The sequence below is a fragment of the Protomyctophum bolini genome (assembly GCF_963924005.1).
Source record: "Protomyctophum bolini genome assembly, chromosome: 14".
NCBI lineage: Eukaryota > Metazoa > Chordata > Actinopteri > Myctophiformes > Myctophidae > Protomyctophum > Protomyctophum bolini.
This window is the reverse complement of record NC_137875.1, coordinates 19,398,546-19,415,461: the sequence shown is the minus strand read 5'-3', so window position 1 is coordinate 19,415,461 and position 16,916 is coordinate 19,398,546. Positions and strand designations below refer to the sequence as shown.

General features: G+C 42.9%; 1 protein-coding gene across 5 annotated transcripts in view; it reads right to left on the bottom strand.

The window, feature by feature from the left end:
* LOC308327868 (actin-binding LIM protein 1-like) overlaps window positions 1-16,916 on the bottom strand; it is an 84,352-nt gene that overhangs the window by 65,973 nt on the left and 1,463 nt on the right. The gene's annotated exons all lie outside the window — the stretch shown is intronic.

The window sequence follows — 16,916 nt, the reverse complement described above, 5'->3', positions numbered from 1 at the left end:
ATATTTTGCTGTGGACTGCCTGGAAAGCCCTCAAGGACCCCTTGAGGTCTCCAGACCACACTGTGAGCATCTTGCAGCAGCAGACTGAAGTCTGACATCAATCAGTAGAGGCCGCTAAGTCCACTGGTTCATGTACTTTTTATTTGCATTGTAATCCCCATCATTTTAGATCACCTCATTATATGAGGCGATATATTATATCTTATATTATAAGAACTGTATTTGAAAAATAAACAAATCAGTCCAGGTCGTTTCTCTATAGGTCGTCCTCAGACGAGCCTTCCATCGTCGCTTCCAGTCATCCCAGTTCTCCATACATCCGGCCAGCTCGTTGGTGCTTTGCACTCCTGCATCTTTCTTGAGTGTATACATCCACATATGTTAGTATGGGACGCCTTGTGACCGGTGCCCATGTGTTGGTTCCCACAGCACCAGTCTGCTGGCTGGGAGCTCTTGGTGCCTCTGGCAGTGTCCGGCAAGTCTCATTCTCCTGGTTGATATTTTGTCGCTCAACCTGAATATTCCAGCATACAGATTCTCATTGGTAACATGTCTTGCTGATGTTGAGCACTACACGTAACATTCTGGTGTAGCACCCGTCTAGAGCCTTCTGCAGAGTTGGCTTCAGGGTCCGCATTCACTGCCATATAGGAGAACAGATTCTACCGCTGCATAGAAGAAGAAGCTGAGTTTTATTTGTCAGGGGAGGTTGGAGTTCCATATACTGGCCATGCCATTCAGGGCCCTCCATGCAAGTGCCTTCCTCACTTTTAGATCTTGCTCTGTTGAGTTGACCCATGAGCCCAAGTACTTGACTTCCTTCAGAGAAGTGCATCCTGTTGTTGTGAGAGGTTTCACTCATATTGATATGAAGAATCAACTGAGTGAGAGAAAAAGCTAATGTTACTGCTGCTGAATTAGTTAAATAGAAACAGACTGTATCAAATATGACTGACGGTCGTAAACAATACAGACACCTCCCCGACAATATCGCAGAGACATTTTATTTACTTTTGGACCACAATTCTTATATGAGATGATTTTAAGATGACCCCATGTTATTCTCCATAGAGAAAAACTTTGTGTGACGTCAGGACTACGGCGCTCTCTTGCAACATGACACGTTGTGAACATGTGAACTTATTAACCCCCCCGTGACAGACAGTAAAAAGGCTGCCGTGTGTGTGTGTGTGTGTGTGTGTGTGTGTGTGTGTGTGTGTGTGTGTGTGTGTGAGAGAGAGAGAGATCAAGCAGGGCCATGGGTCAGACCTCTAACCTAAGTATTAATATCTCTGTGCAGAGCCTCTGGAATCCAATTACTGAGATCACGATAGACCGGGTAATTCACTGACCCTGGCAATCACACAAGCTGGGGCCAACTATACATAATATATACCAGTAATTACAATTCACAATCTGAATAATCGTATGGGATTGGGATTGACAATCAAACTAAAAACACCCTGTTTAACTGCATGTCAGGGCAATTAGTGCATTAGCATGAATACTGTTCCCACACTTTTGACACCCAGCAGTAACTTCACTCAATAATAATTTGATTGTTCGTTCGTATATCTCGTGGAGAAAAATAACCCCAAAACACTAATAGGCTACAGATAATACTCAAGCAAGATGACATACTGTATACTGTACGTACTTTTTAACTTACTTGGATTACCATAAAAGTGCAACATGTCACATGATCAGTCCCAGAATAATAAAATGTATAGTTATAACATTCAATACTCGATTGACAACTTCTCTTCCCAGCATCCGATGATGGTCCCAGCATTACATGTATTAGCACCAGCAATCCCATGCTGCTCACCAGTAGCTTTACTCCTATGCTGGTCACCATCATACCAGCACAAACATCCCAGCATCACATACTGGTCCAGTGCGTTCATTGCAACTGACGAAGGCCGCTTTGGGCCAAAACGTTCGTTGTTGCTGCTGCTGGGGGGAGAACTCTGAATAAAACAAAGCCTAGCAGCCTGACAGCATGTCGTGGGTTCTGTGAACTGATCTATCAATCAAAGTGAGTGCTGGTATTCCTGGTATTCCTTTCTATAGACTATTTCTACTAGAACCGTGCACCCGACATTCTCTTACTGTGAAACTACCAGCAGCGTTGTAACATCTGAATTATCCTGCTGTTGGCAAACATCGAATTATAAATGCACCAAGTCTCTGTGTGTACAGTATGTCTGTACGTCTGTAATCCATGTAACTCGAGAACCGTTCGCCCCACCTACTTGAAATTCGACACACGCGTTCCACACCCCCACAGGGATCACGATATAAGTGCAGTGGCCGGTGTGGAGTCACTCACACCCACGGTTGTCCAGAAGCGCCACAAAGGTCCTCTACCCGGGCTCTGGGCACCGCTCTAGTAAAACCAATTAGCGATTTTTGAGATATCAACATAATTGTAGTGGATGCTCAATGCAATAGCTATACACTTGAATCACTGAGTGTTCATTTAACTCTGACTGAGAGTATGATGGAACCTGGGTAGCAGTTCACTCTGTCACACTAATACCAATTAGTTATCACACGGTCACTGATCCATTGTTCCTGTAGTGTCGACATAATGTACTTTTTCCTAATAGTCGTGCATCAGTGCCGGCATCTCTGTAATTGCTGATGCAGGCAGCCCATTATGCACTCAGAAGCAGTTCGTCGAGTATTTGTCAATACTATGACAAGAAATGTTTGGCGACTACCTTTTTTCACTGACAAAAACTAAATGGAATGGCCTGGGCCGTGGCTCAGCGGTCCAGGCACTGTGGCCGGTAGCCCGAGTCTGGCAGTGTGCCCGACGGCCTTTACTGCATGTCACTCCCCCATCTCTCTCCAACATTTCCTGTCTGCCTACTGTCTGTCCCTCTATAAAAAAATATTAAAATAAAGGTGAACGCCGCAAAAATAAAACTAAATGGAAACTAAATGAAAACTAAGCTATGATGACTAAAACTAAAACTAAATATATTGACAATTTCGTCAACAAATAAAAACTAGACTAAATGTTAGGAAGGGACTAGTGGACAAGAGATCCAGTATAAGTCATTTTACAAATCTACAAGCTCACAACGCGTCGCAGCAGTGAGCTTGTAGATCAGCTATTTTCAACTAGTGCAAAATCAGCCATTATGACGGGATCAAGGCCGCCAAAATACATTTTAGTCGACTAAATAAACTGTTGATTTAGTCTACTAAAATCTTATTGTATTTAGTCGACTAAAACTAGACCGACACTAAACCATTCCAGGTGATTAAAAACTAAATGAAGCTTCATTCCAAACTAAAATCTAAATTTGCTGTCAAAATCAACACTGCTCAGCATTACATGTATTAGCACCAGCAATCCCATCCCATGCTGCTCATCCACTGCAGTGTCAACTCTGCCACCTACTGGCCAGACTAGAATAATACATGAATTTCCATGTGGCGTTTCCTTTCATTGGCCAAGAGAGAGAGAGACCTGCCAAATGGTAAAAATAGTTTGTGGCCATTTCTCGAGTGCTCCACCCTATTTCTTTTTATATGGCGAAGGTTGGCAATGTGTTTCACATGACGTAAGTCTGAAGTGTATTTTCAAAAAGCCACTTGAGGCCCTACAGAACATTGGTAGGACATTCTAAAATGATCTCCCAAAGAAAAGTAGAGGTTGACAAGACACTGCAGCTCCTGGAGATCACACACTGATCTGTTAGGTCATTTGATCACAACTATAGCTCAGTGGTCCTCAAGGACCCCAGCTAAATTAGTTGATATTTACATCAAAATCAGATAACCACATTCATTCTACATAAATACATTGTGTCTTTTCTCTATTATTATTATTATTATTATGTTTTTTGAGGGGCACTGCCGCACTAGCCCCTACTATGCCCAGCTTTCCGGGTTTGTGTAAATACAAACAGCCAAATTACATACAATTTGGAGGTTCTTGACATGAAAATGTTTGAGAACCAGTGCTATACTAGAGTACAGTATATAGTAGCAGCCTAGCAGGCCTACTGGTACTGTGGCTTCTTTCATAATCTCTAGCTGGGCATCCTGGCAGCATGGGCTGGGATGTGCCAACAGGAAAGCCTATTATCAATGGATGATAGGTTGCTATCTGGTTCAGCTACGGATGTCCCTTACTCACTGTCCCTCAATTATATCTCCAGCCAGCAACATGCGTTTGCCACGCAAAACCTGCATGCCAATGTGTAAGAAGCGCAATATAATCCCAAGCTTTGGATAACTGCCTTGATCAGTGAAACCAGTTGAATCCTGAAGAAACCTGGTAATAAAGTAACACTTTATACTTTCCACACTTTATACTAACATCCTCGTAACACCGTTTAGCATTAGCCTAATTAACAGTTAATGAGGCACTAGGAATTCTTAAAAAATTCCTTCATTCCTAATGCCATTAATTAAGGCACTAAATGATACCACGTCTCGCTAGATTTGTTTTTTTATGTATTTGCCACTGTTTTGCCATGAAAATAATTGTGTTGTTACTGTTGTTGCCATTTGTTTTTTACTTGTTGAGACCGAAGACAAATTTGCACACGTGGACAATAAATGAAACTAACTAACTCAGCCTTGCTTGTGAGAGGACCTTAAAGTGGAGTCTGTGACCTCATGACCAGCAGCACAATGTGAAAATTGACTGGCTCCATTCGACTGTTATTATAGGCCTCCATTCTGCATGTGCGTATATGTGTGACGTGCGTGCGTCCGTGCATGCATGTGTGCTTATAACTTCTAAAGTGTGCTTATAAATTCTCATAAAATGCGTTATTAACCTAATTATGCATTAATAAGGCTATACAGTATAAGGCTTAATTATAGCACTGTAAACCTGTTTATTGTTAGATTATAAAACATTTGTAAGTGCTTAATTGTTTTATACTGATGTGTTAACCAAACGGTAAAAAGAAAAGTATAGAGAGCAAGAGTTCAAATGTAATCTTGTCAATAGCAGCGAGTACATTAATGTATCTGGGGATTAAAACAACAAAGAGGGATTATGTGATACTAGACAGCTACATGAAGACACCCAAGCAGACAGAAATGTGCACGCGTGCACAGCGTCGCACACACATACATACACGGGTACATTATTGGACTGGTAACGTGATTCAACATGCAAATCCCATAGATAGATAACTGAAATGAGTTGGCAGTGGCACACGAGACCACATAATCGCAATGTCCCCACTTTGATTCCAATTTGTAGACCTGTGTGGCATTGTACTACCAGCTCTGTGGCCCCGCTCTGAGACTGGGAGGTCAGGGTTCGATCCCCGGCCGAGTCATGTCATATACATACCAAAACATGGGACCCAACACCTGCCTTGATGGCACTCAGCATCAAGGGTTGGATTGGGGGGTAAGTCCCTGTGACATACTAGCGTCATGTCCAGGGGGTGTACATGTACATCAAACTGCCTCACGCTACAGAAACAGGAGATAATAGACTCCTGCCTTATGGGCCTCATGACTCTGGCTCATGGCTACTTACTGTGGCATTGTGCTGTCTCTCCTCTACCTGCAATGTAGCTGCTCTCTCCATCAGTCTTATCTAAAACAAAGCCCTTTCCAAATAAATACATATACGTGTGTTTGTGTGTGTGTGTGTGTGTGTGTGTGTGTGTGTGTGTGTGTGTGTGTGTGTGTGTGTGTGTGTGTGTGTGTGTGTGTGTAAGTCGTAAGTACAAATGTCCAGTACATATGCTGCAATGTGCACATACATTACATACATACAGTAGGCCCAGGGTGCCCCCGCACTTTTCTGACTTGAGAGCTACTTTCAAAATGACCAGCTCAACTAGATCTACCCATCCAAACTATACAGAGAATAGTTTAAAATGACCAGCTCAACTAGATCTACCCATCCATACTATACTGAGAATAGTTTAAAATGACCAGCTCAACAAGATCTACCCATCCATACTATACTGAGAATAGTTTAAAATGACCAGCTCAACTAGATCTACCCATCCATACTATACTGAGAATAGTTTAAAATGACCAGCTCAACTAGATCTACCCATCCATACTATACTGAGAATAGTTTAAAATGACCAGCTCAACTAGATCTACCCATCCATACTATACAGAGAATAGTTTAAAATGACCAGCTCAACTAGATCTACCCATCCATACTATACAGAGAATAGTTTAAAATGACCAGCTCAACTAGATCTACCCATCCATACTATACTGAGAATAGTTTAAAATGACCAGCTCAACAAGATCTACCCATCCATACTATACTGAGAATAGTTTAAAATGACCAGCTCAACTAGATCTACCCATCCATACTATACAGAGAATAGTTTAAAATGACCAGCTCAACAAGATCTACCCATCCATACTATACTGAGAATAGTTTAAAATGACCAGCTCAACAAGATCTACCCATCCATACTATACTGAGAATAGTGCCTACTGACTGGCAAAAAACTACTTTCTGGCCTTGACAACCCATGCATCCAAACAGTCATCACTATCTGATTGCATTAAACAACGTTAAACAATGTTAAACTCACTTTGCATGTTGCTTTGCCACTCGATGTGCCATTCACTTTAAGCATGCGCATACCCTCTATAGCGCCGATGTTGTTACATGTAGCCTAAGACAAATGCACTAACAAGAGTACACATCTAAATTCAATTGACTGGCTTGATTCTATTTAAAAAAAGGTTATAAAACAGAGAAAGCCTTTTGAAAAGTAATGTGTGTGTGGCTGGCTGTGGTGGGGTTCAAGGACCATTTCATCATGCTGCATTACGAATCCTGCTTTGTAGTTTAGTTGTAAACGGTCAGCTGAAATTTTGCTATAAAATAGTTTAGTTTTTTTAACAATGTACTTACTTGAAAACTACACTTTACTGCATGTATTCCTGGTTTTGTGACATTCACAGTAATTTTATAAAGTTGTGGTGAAATGTATCAGCTTCGTCTTCTAACAAATTGCACCTTTCCCATGCTTTGAACCCTGCGGCCTATACAATGGTGCGGCTAATCTATGGATTTTCACAGCTAACGGCCGGAAATTACAGTAGATCTGAGGCCGATTCTACAAATGTCTTCTAAATCCTGACAGTTTCTTGAAAAACCTATGTTTCTATGTCAGTGGTTCTCAAACTATTTCATGTCAAGGACGTCAAAGATTATATGTAATTGGCCGCTGACCCCCATCTGAAAATATGTTGTTCCAGGGACCCCCCGGAAGACAAGAATCTCTGCTGTCGGGAAGAAACCTCTTAACTCTTAACAAATTGTTCATTTTTCAGGAAATGAAAATTATACATTTTTCAGGAAATTAAGAAAACCTTATATTTTCAAAACAAAGCAATACTGCCAGTGCCTCGTCAAAGTTGGTGTTGTGAGTTTATATATTCTCAATTACTTGCATGGTGGAGTTAAGAGGTTTTGTCCAAAGCATTTTTTACCACTTTCCATTGGTTCAATATTTTCGAAAAAACATAGACGTAAATGGTGTTCAATAGCACTGATTTATGCAAAACAAAATACAAAACCTCAAAAATTGAGTTATGAGGTTTCCTCCCGACAGCAACGAATAGAGAACGATGATTCATTTCGACTTTTGCACTAACATTAGTTTTTTTTGTAAACACTCATTCGAGCTTTCTAAATACACAATTTGGGGATTTAGCAGTGGGGAAGGGGTGTTCCCCCACTAAAGTTGGTATTTTGGTTACCTGTCTAAATCCCTAAAACACCTCTATTACATTATGCATAGGTGTGGTTTGGGCGTTACAATAATTAAACCAATCACCATGCCACTGTCTTTAAGAGATCCCTTATCTTTTGCCCGTTATGCCCAGCAACCCAGTGCTACATTGCTTCATAGCCTTACGGCCTATAGCCCATGGAAGAGTGATGTGTTGCTGCCGTGAAGTCTCACTTGTGCGTGAAGGCCGTCTCTACGAAACGGTATCAAGCGTAAGTTTGGTAATGGCTCATGGCTTTTTGTCTTATCCTTTTAGCACAATTGTATAACTACCGTCTGTTGTACCTCTGTACTATTCAATCAATCACACACATGGCAACAAGTATATCCTCTACATCCTGGACATGGCAACAAGTATCCTCTACATCCTCTACATCCCCCCCCCCCCCCCCCCCCAAAAAAAAGAAAAGGGGAACCTGTGAAGTAACTTACGTGAAGCCACGCCATTAAGCTTATCGCTTAGATAGTAGTCATTTGGGTTGATATAGGGGAGCTGCTCCAGGTACTGTTTGGGTATGAGGTAGAGGACTTCGGCCACATGGCCATCCTCGATGATCGACATGCGCTTGACCGAGCTGTTGTGCTCCACGCGCACACGGCCGGCGGCACCATGGCTGGAGCCGCACAGCTTTCCCAGGTTGTTGAGCGAGGGCAGGGTAGGCATGGTGGTGGTGCCTTGCTGCTCGCCCTGCTCGACCTGCCCACAAAGGAGGCTGAAGCACTGCAGGCAGACGGCGGCCAGGCGCCCCCCGCCACCACTCGGTTATCCTAAATCTAAATATCGTGGGACATCCAGAATTGAGGTGTTCACATGAGCAAAGAGACACGGCAGACCAATAAGCGACATGAGAGAGGAGCTCCAGGGGAAATGTCCGTGAAATGGAAATGTCCGTTCATCATGATAATATCCAGATGGATGGAAGCCTTAAGGTGAAAGTGGCCAACGTCAGGTATGAGAAAGCACTCCACGAGAGCAGACTGGGAAAGAAGCTTACAATATGACTTGTCTTCCGCCCAGCCAGCCTTGCAACCTAAGCTGCTTATGGCCTACGTGGTACCTATGCTTATCCTCAGGGTGGGGTTAGGTGTCACTGTAATAGACTGGCTCAGATGTATATGGTCGGAGTCTCCCCCCAATCTGATGGACGGTGGAAGCCCTCCCTGGAGTCTATGAATATACCTATAGATGACCGGTGATGGTGATCCACTGTGAATAGGCTTCCATAAACATAAAGTGATGTTGAACATTGGTAGAGCCTTGGGTTGTAAAGCGAGACACTGGAAGTAGCAATGCATTCGCATTGTATTGCAAAACGTAGTGTCGATATAGCCTTAACTAAGGACTTCTATGTTACTCTCAACTTCCTGCCACCGCATGAAGACTGCACAGCCTGTCGACTTCTGCAAAAATAAAAAACAAAGAGTCGAAAGCCTACTTTCCCTAGTGGACGGACGCACTCTTCTATTGACAATATCTGTAGAGGGTGCAGTGGAGTAACTAAAACATCTTAAATTCCGGCTAAAAAGTGCATTTTATACGTGTGGTGGGGGGCTCGGAGTGTGTCCACTATAGGCTTTTGCCGCCACAAAACAGTCTTTGCATTGGTGAGTAGCGAAATCGTTCTTTTTAGTTTTTCAGAAGTCGACAGGCTTCATGTGGTGGCAGGAAGTTGGGAGTAACATACCGGTAGCCTTAAGGAGAAGGTCCAGAGCTTTGTCCAATGTGTGGGTTTGTACAGCGTTCTCGTAATGAGCTATACTGTGCAGCTCAGTCACCCAATTCTCAATGCATCAAAGACAGAGAGGGCAGGGGGGTAGAGGGAAGGGGGAGCAAACACCAAGAGGGAGAAAGATGAAGCGAGGTAGAGAGAGAGTGTGGTGTGTGTGTGTGTGTGTGTGTGTGTGTGTGTGTGTGTGTGTGTGTGTGTGTGCATCGATTTTGTGGGTGGAACTTTGATGCACCTGAAATATTTAAGTCCTTGTATGCAATTTCCCTTGTGAGGACATAAATACATTGTTCAAGTGTGTCTGTGTGTGTGTGTGTGTGTGTGTGTGTGTGTGTGTGTGTGTGTGTGTGTGTGTGTGTGTGTGTGTGTGTGTGTGTGTGTGTGAGAGAGAGATGGTCGAACATCATGTTTAATGTCAATTTTGATGCAGATGAACAATACACTTGTAAAACCCTGCCAACTGCCGGGGTGTGTTCAACAACTCAAAGTGCCAATACCATAATTTTCTCAATGATTGATTTCAAGACTACTTTACTTTCCTGTCCTGGCATGGACAGTTACTTTGTCTTATTTATTTTCACGCAAGTGCACAACAGCGCCATCAGCCAACAATACCCCATTTGCTCTTTGCTTGGTGTGCCACGGCCTACAGGCCAACAAGGTCAACCAGGCCCACCAAGGCTGGAACTACATCACTCAGTGACTTCGCTTGGTCAGTCAGTAAAAATCACACCCGTGTGAAGTGAGGGGCGCTCTTGTCGTCATACATCGTCCAATAAAAAATGAATATACTTCTTCATGAATTAATTTGTCAACTTGAGTTTTTCAAAACATTGTATAGACTGACACCACGGCGCGTATTCAGAGCTTCAAGCTGTGACTCCGCCGAGCTGAATTAAAACAGTTGCACTGTGTTTAGAAAAGCCGATTTGCTTGCACACACACACACACACACACACACACACACACACACACACACACACACACACACACACACACACACACACACACACACACACACACACACACACACACACACACACACACACACACACACACACACACACACACACACACACACACACACACAATTAGATAATTCTGGCATTTAATAAACATTCCCATCTGTGAGTAGATTTTCACTGGAATTGCATTGAGCTCCCAATCCCATTGTGACGACAAAATGCAAAGCACAATATAAAAGAAGTGCACGTACCCACCACACAGATTAGTGTCACATATAATGATGTTCATATGAAGCGTCAAACTGATAAAATCCTGTTTCTAAATGTTACAATGACCAGCGAGAGACATCTTCATTTGAAGGAGCAGCTATATTTTGCAAAATGCAAACATCCAACAATCGATAACTCAACCAACCACTTATGACCGCTTATGATTAGGACGGCAATTCAAATAACAAACGGCTGCATTATATATGGTGGATCATGACATTTTCTGGTGAAATCACTGTGTTAAGCAACAGGATTAGGTGGATGAAAACTTTGTAGGGAGACATGTACTGTATGTTCTACACTGGCAGGGGTGCCCAAAAGGTAGATCGGGATCTACCAGTAGATCACAAAGGCTGTGCAGGTAGAAAACATGACACGCCCCCTAAAATATATTATATATATATATAATATAATATATTTAAATATAAATCCTATTCTTGCCATCTGCCACTTGTGTTGTGAGTAAACGTCAGTAGCATTACAAAGTTATATTAAAAATGTACAAGGCTTAAGAACCCGAACCTACCACTTCCATTACGATTACGACATTCCCCCAATATTTCCCATTCCATTGTCATATATGCAACTCCAGTGCCACTATTCCAAAGCCCCCTCAGGTAAAATATGTTTTGGTAGATCTTTTTTAACTGGTCATTTTACAAGTAGGTCTCGAGTCAAAAAAGTATGGGCACCCATGTTCTACAGTATGTTCCAATTAAGAAGTATAGTTTCCACAAAGCTGTTCTAAAAGGGCTTTTTTTTATCCATCTCATCCCTCCGGCTTTCATTTCAGCTTTTGAAATGAAATATACATTCACCTTCCCTGCGAATGGGAATCGAATGTCAGCTAAATGTAGAGTCATCATGCTGCCCTGATGTGAGGTGAAATCAAATGATGGGCTGTGGGAGGGAGGAGGGCAGAGTGAATTCTACATAAGAAAAGGTGTAAGTTGATAGTACCATTCTTAGTCTTCTATTTCAAATCTTTTTCAGAAAGGACTGACTGACAACATAAAATGCATACCACACGTTGCGTTGTCCACTGCCTACGGACAAACTAATCTGAATTATGATCACAAGCATGGCAGACAATGACCAAGCAGGAATAATAACCCAATTAGACAGGACCATTTTACACAGTAAAACATAACCCTGACAGCTAGTGTAAAAATGGACCCTTGCAAACAAATCAATTTTTGGGCTGGCTACTTCAAATGTAATGAATTTCCTCTACGTCAGAACAGCTTCACAGAAGCCGGTTAGAGCTTGGGTGACTGAGCAAAGTGAGCATACTACAACCAATATTAATACTGTATTTCACCTTCCAATTTATCTTGTGCGAATACAGTGATTTATCCAGATAATGGGCATTCAAAACTATTTTCTGTCAATTAGAATTCAGTGACAAAGTGAAAGTATATTAGAACAAGATACGGAAGGAATCACACACACACACACACACACACACACACACACACACACACACACACACACACACACACACACACACACACACACACACACACACACACACACACACACACACACACACACACACACACACACACACACACACACACACACACACACACACACACACGAGAGGAGCTAAGTTGGAGGACAGACAAGCTGCTGCTCTGCTGCAGTGGGCCATTGCCCTCCATTTGTCATCCATTATTACACCATAGATGGGAGCGAACAAAGACGCACAAGGCAAGGCGTGATAGCTGTCCCGGCGAGACACACAACTAGCATTGGACCCAAAATTCATCCCAGGGATTTTCTAGTAGTCACAAAAGCCTAACTTGAATGTTCTGTCCATGCAAAAAGAAAATATATAATACTACTATAAATAGAAGATGAATCCTCCGGTTCATCTTACCGTTCAGTCCGAAGCACTGGGATGTGATTTTTTGGGCGTAGTTGCAGAGCCCGACTGGCTGCTGCTTCACGGCATTCCTCTCCCCCATCTCTACACACACTCACACATACACACCGTCCCATCCCACACTGCTTTCACCTCTTCCCCTCTTCATCAATTATTCAGGTCTGTGACCGGACAAACGCACACGCACGTGCATGCACGCGCACACACACAAACACACGCACACACACACACAGAAAGAGTCACATGCATATGCACGCCATAAACAAGGACACACCCACGCACACACGCGCAGAAAAGTGCTGAGGCAGAGGGTCGTGCAGAAATGAGTACAGCCCTCTCCATTGGTCAGATAAGGAGAAGGCACCAGATTGGATTACTGCAGAGTGGAGCATATACGATTATACGTATACCCACTAACCCAGTGGTTCTCAACCTTTTCAGGCTGGGAGGGACCCCCAAAATAATCACATTTGAACTGGGGAACCCCCCCCATGCATGCACCCTGAGAAGCACTTGGAATTGTAGTAGTTCAGTTGAGGTATTACATTCATATATAAAAAATAATAATTTTGTGAAAACAGCAGATCTACAAGCTCACCGCGCCGCAATGTGAGGCGTTGTGAGCTTGTAGATCGGCTTTTTTCACTTTGTCCCCCCTCTTTCTTATATTGACAATTTGACCAATGTTCCACTAGTTTTGGTGCAACCACTCCATTAAGTAGCTATGTGTGTCCCTGGGTCTGTCCCTGTGTCTGAGCACGAAAATAGCATTTGGTTGGTTGCGCGCACGCACGCACACACGCACAAACGCACGCACGCACAAAGATTTGGGGTGTTACAGCACAGTACAGTGACAGTACAGTACAGTAGACTGAGTAGAGGGACCCCCTGGGGACCTCCACACGGTAACTCTGTCATTTCTCAACCGTTTCAGACGCGGGGTGGCTCGCCGGAATCAGCCTGGCCCCCTGGGCGCCTTCCTGGGTGTTCCAGGCACCCCTCAGGGAACCTCACACGGAGTTGCACGACTCTCTTCACACGGGTGATTTTTGAGGTATTAAAAAGGTCTCAAAAGTCCTTAAATGGTCAATTCACTCACTGTCACCTGGAGACCCCCCCAAAATATGTGGGGACCCCCACATATTTGAACCTTTGCACTAACCAGCCAGATTACGCTGCAATGTAACAGGTAGGGTCTGGACGAGGCACTGCCCCTGCGCCAAGGAAGGGTGGGGCCCTGGAAAGTGCATGTACAGATTAGTTACTTTGCTACCATACACAGTAAGTTTGGTCAGTTCTCAGCTTCCTCAGCAAGAAACTCACAGACCCATAAAACGCATGACCTGATAAGACTTTTGCCAGAGGCTTTAAACTGTAAAGATTTGAGTTGATTTAGTAAAGGGAGTCATTTTTGACAGTATATTGCTACAGTTGTGATGTACAAAGTAGGCTACAGTTAATGAGCCCAATAGTGGATAGTGAGTCAAAAGGAGTTATTTATATATTCTCTTTGCTGATATCTGATTCAATTTATTCACTTTGAGAGCCTCTCTTTGACGGACAGACACTGCACAGACAACTGCACTGTCAAGAAAACAATGACAGAGAACAATGACGGGGTGGGGGGGATTTTGAGGTTTTATTTGGCATGTAGTCTACAGTGGAGACAGGAAACACACAGTGACATGAAGCAAATGGTCCAGCCAACCATCAAACCGGTGACTGGTGGACAGGCAATTTGAGCCTGTGTGGTACGCACCCCAACAACTCCACAATCGGGTCGCCCCAAAGAATCATTCTTTAGACACACCCCAAGAAAGGAAACATGCTGAAACAATATTATTCAATCTTTGTGGCTCTTTAAAACAGAGGTATATTTTATATGAATGGTTAATGACAATTATACTTTCACAGTCACACACCACTAGAAGCATTACTTTTTCCATTTTGTTCCTCATATAGCAATACCTGATTGCGTCTACGTTACACTTAAAAACTTTTCCATACAGTGTGATTTCAACGTGTCCCAAAAAGAAAAATGAGCAATGACAGAAAAGTGTTAAATATAGAGCGTTTAAATGCTTTTCTAAAATGGTTAGTCCCAATACTTGATTTTGATTGGCTGGTTTCCATTGTAAATCTCACGATAATCCACACCTTCAATCACTTTATGTCATTCCCAGCTGATCCAGAAGCTCTGTAGCTGACCTGGGGAAGGGGAGCACTTGATTGCTTTACACACCCTGGCCGTGCAGGCGTCTAAGCACTGCCCACGCCCATATGAGTGTGAATGTGTGGCTCCGGGCGGCCTGGTAAAGACATCCTATTCTATTCCCCCGTCACAGAGACTGGCCGAGTAAAAACAAGTAAGTGTGGCTCGCTCTGGTGGGCACAAGCGTAGTTACTTTTGTGAATTTAATAGTTTTATAAGGTTAATATTGCTATACGTTTGTAACCATTTTAGAAAAGCAATAAGCCACACGAGGTCGCAACTTACTGTGTATTTTATAATTACATGGTCAAAGACCCTCCGCTACATGTCGGGTCTCACTACGCCTCTCAGCCATGATAAAATACCCGGTAACCTGAGACCTCTTGTGGCTTATTGCTTTACTCTAAGCCGGGTTATTTTCCTAAACCTAACCTAAACCTAACCTGAGAACCTCACAAAAAATGCTTAGACCACTAGACCAGCAAGGTGGCTGACAAATCAGGGTTCTGTGTCTGTATTACAGCGTGAGTAAGCCCCACCCGTGCGTGCCCACGCAGGCGTTCATTATCAACTACTACTAGTAGGGCGGGGTACTTTTTTTTTTAGTAAAACAAGTATAGTAAAACATAGTATAACAACAACGGCATAGTAAAACAAGCGCTCCCTACCAAAACCAACATAATAAACTTGCGTTCTGTACAGCATGAGCTTGCTCAGGGGTGGAGCACAATATAATGGATCCAACAGTCCAATGCAAACAATGAATACATTCCACGTATGACGAGCCAACCCTAACCGAAACTAGACAGCCGTATAGAAACAGTCTGCCAGAGCAACACATAAGCAGAGTGCACCAAACACGTGTGCCTAAAGGTATGGAATTGTGACCACAAGGATATAGCAAGTAATGACACTAAACTGCAAAATCCTGAGTGACAATTTATCTAAGGGTTAAATTGATACTTTAAAGGTTGTTTAATAGGTCGCAGAATAGCTTGAATGGGTGTATCTGCTGTATCAACAACTAAAGCCCTGGCCTATATAATTTGTTGTATGATGAAGAGCGAAAATAGCAGATATACAAGCAACTCACAAACAATTTGGACACAATATTCACCTGCAGTGTCTTGCCTGAAATGGAGACACCCGGTTGAAAGTGGAATGGATGTTACTGTTGGAGCGGGCACCCGTTTCAAGGTGAATCCTGATGGGCCTGTGATGAACTGATGTTAACATTGGGGGGAGAAACAAGGATTGCCTGGGGGCACTAATGGACATCTAGGTGAGGGTGGGGCTTTGGATACATTAATCTTTTTCCCCCATTCTGAACAGAGGGAAATCTCAGAACAGTTCCACTATGTTGAATGAATCCTATGGATGCTGCCGTATCAGAGCTCCCACTTTCAGTAGTGATGGGTGGATTACTGTAGTTAAAAATAAATGAGACAATCCTGAAGATTTTAGTATACTATACTATATAAACTACTATATAAACTACCGCATCATGGCTGTATGCCTCCGCCAACCAATGGCAGTTTATATCCTTGCTGACACTGTCCAGACTCATATGCAGTGAATATTGAAATACTATGAAGTGTGTTTTGTGAGGTCACAGTGATCTGGACCACCGAATTCTCACTCAAAAGTTAATCCTCGAGTCTAAGTGGAGGTTCAAGTGGAGGGAAAAAATATGTCAAAGTCAAACGCTTATTACAAATTATTGAAGAAATTACTTTGGTAATGGTTCAGTGACATTGGCTCAAACTGACTGCAAAAAATGTGTAGAAAATAGAAATAGAAAATCAATATGTAATAATAAAACCTTGTTTGATCTGTGACAATCACATAACTCCCTACATTGTGACCCACACATGACAACATGATAACCTCTGCTTCATTCTACTGCAGGATAGTTACTTCTCATGAATAACGATCACCGTCTTGCAGCAGTGTTAAGCCTGCTAATCAGGTCTATATACCACAGGGGGACTGTCAAACCAGGGGTCTCTGAACACCACCATCGATCTCCGGCAGGAGCCAGGCAGAACAGATGCAGTGAGCCACATCAACTGACACAGGAGTTCAAAGCCA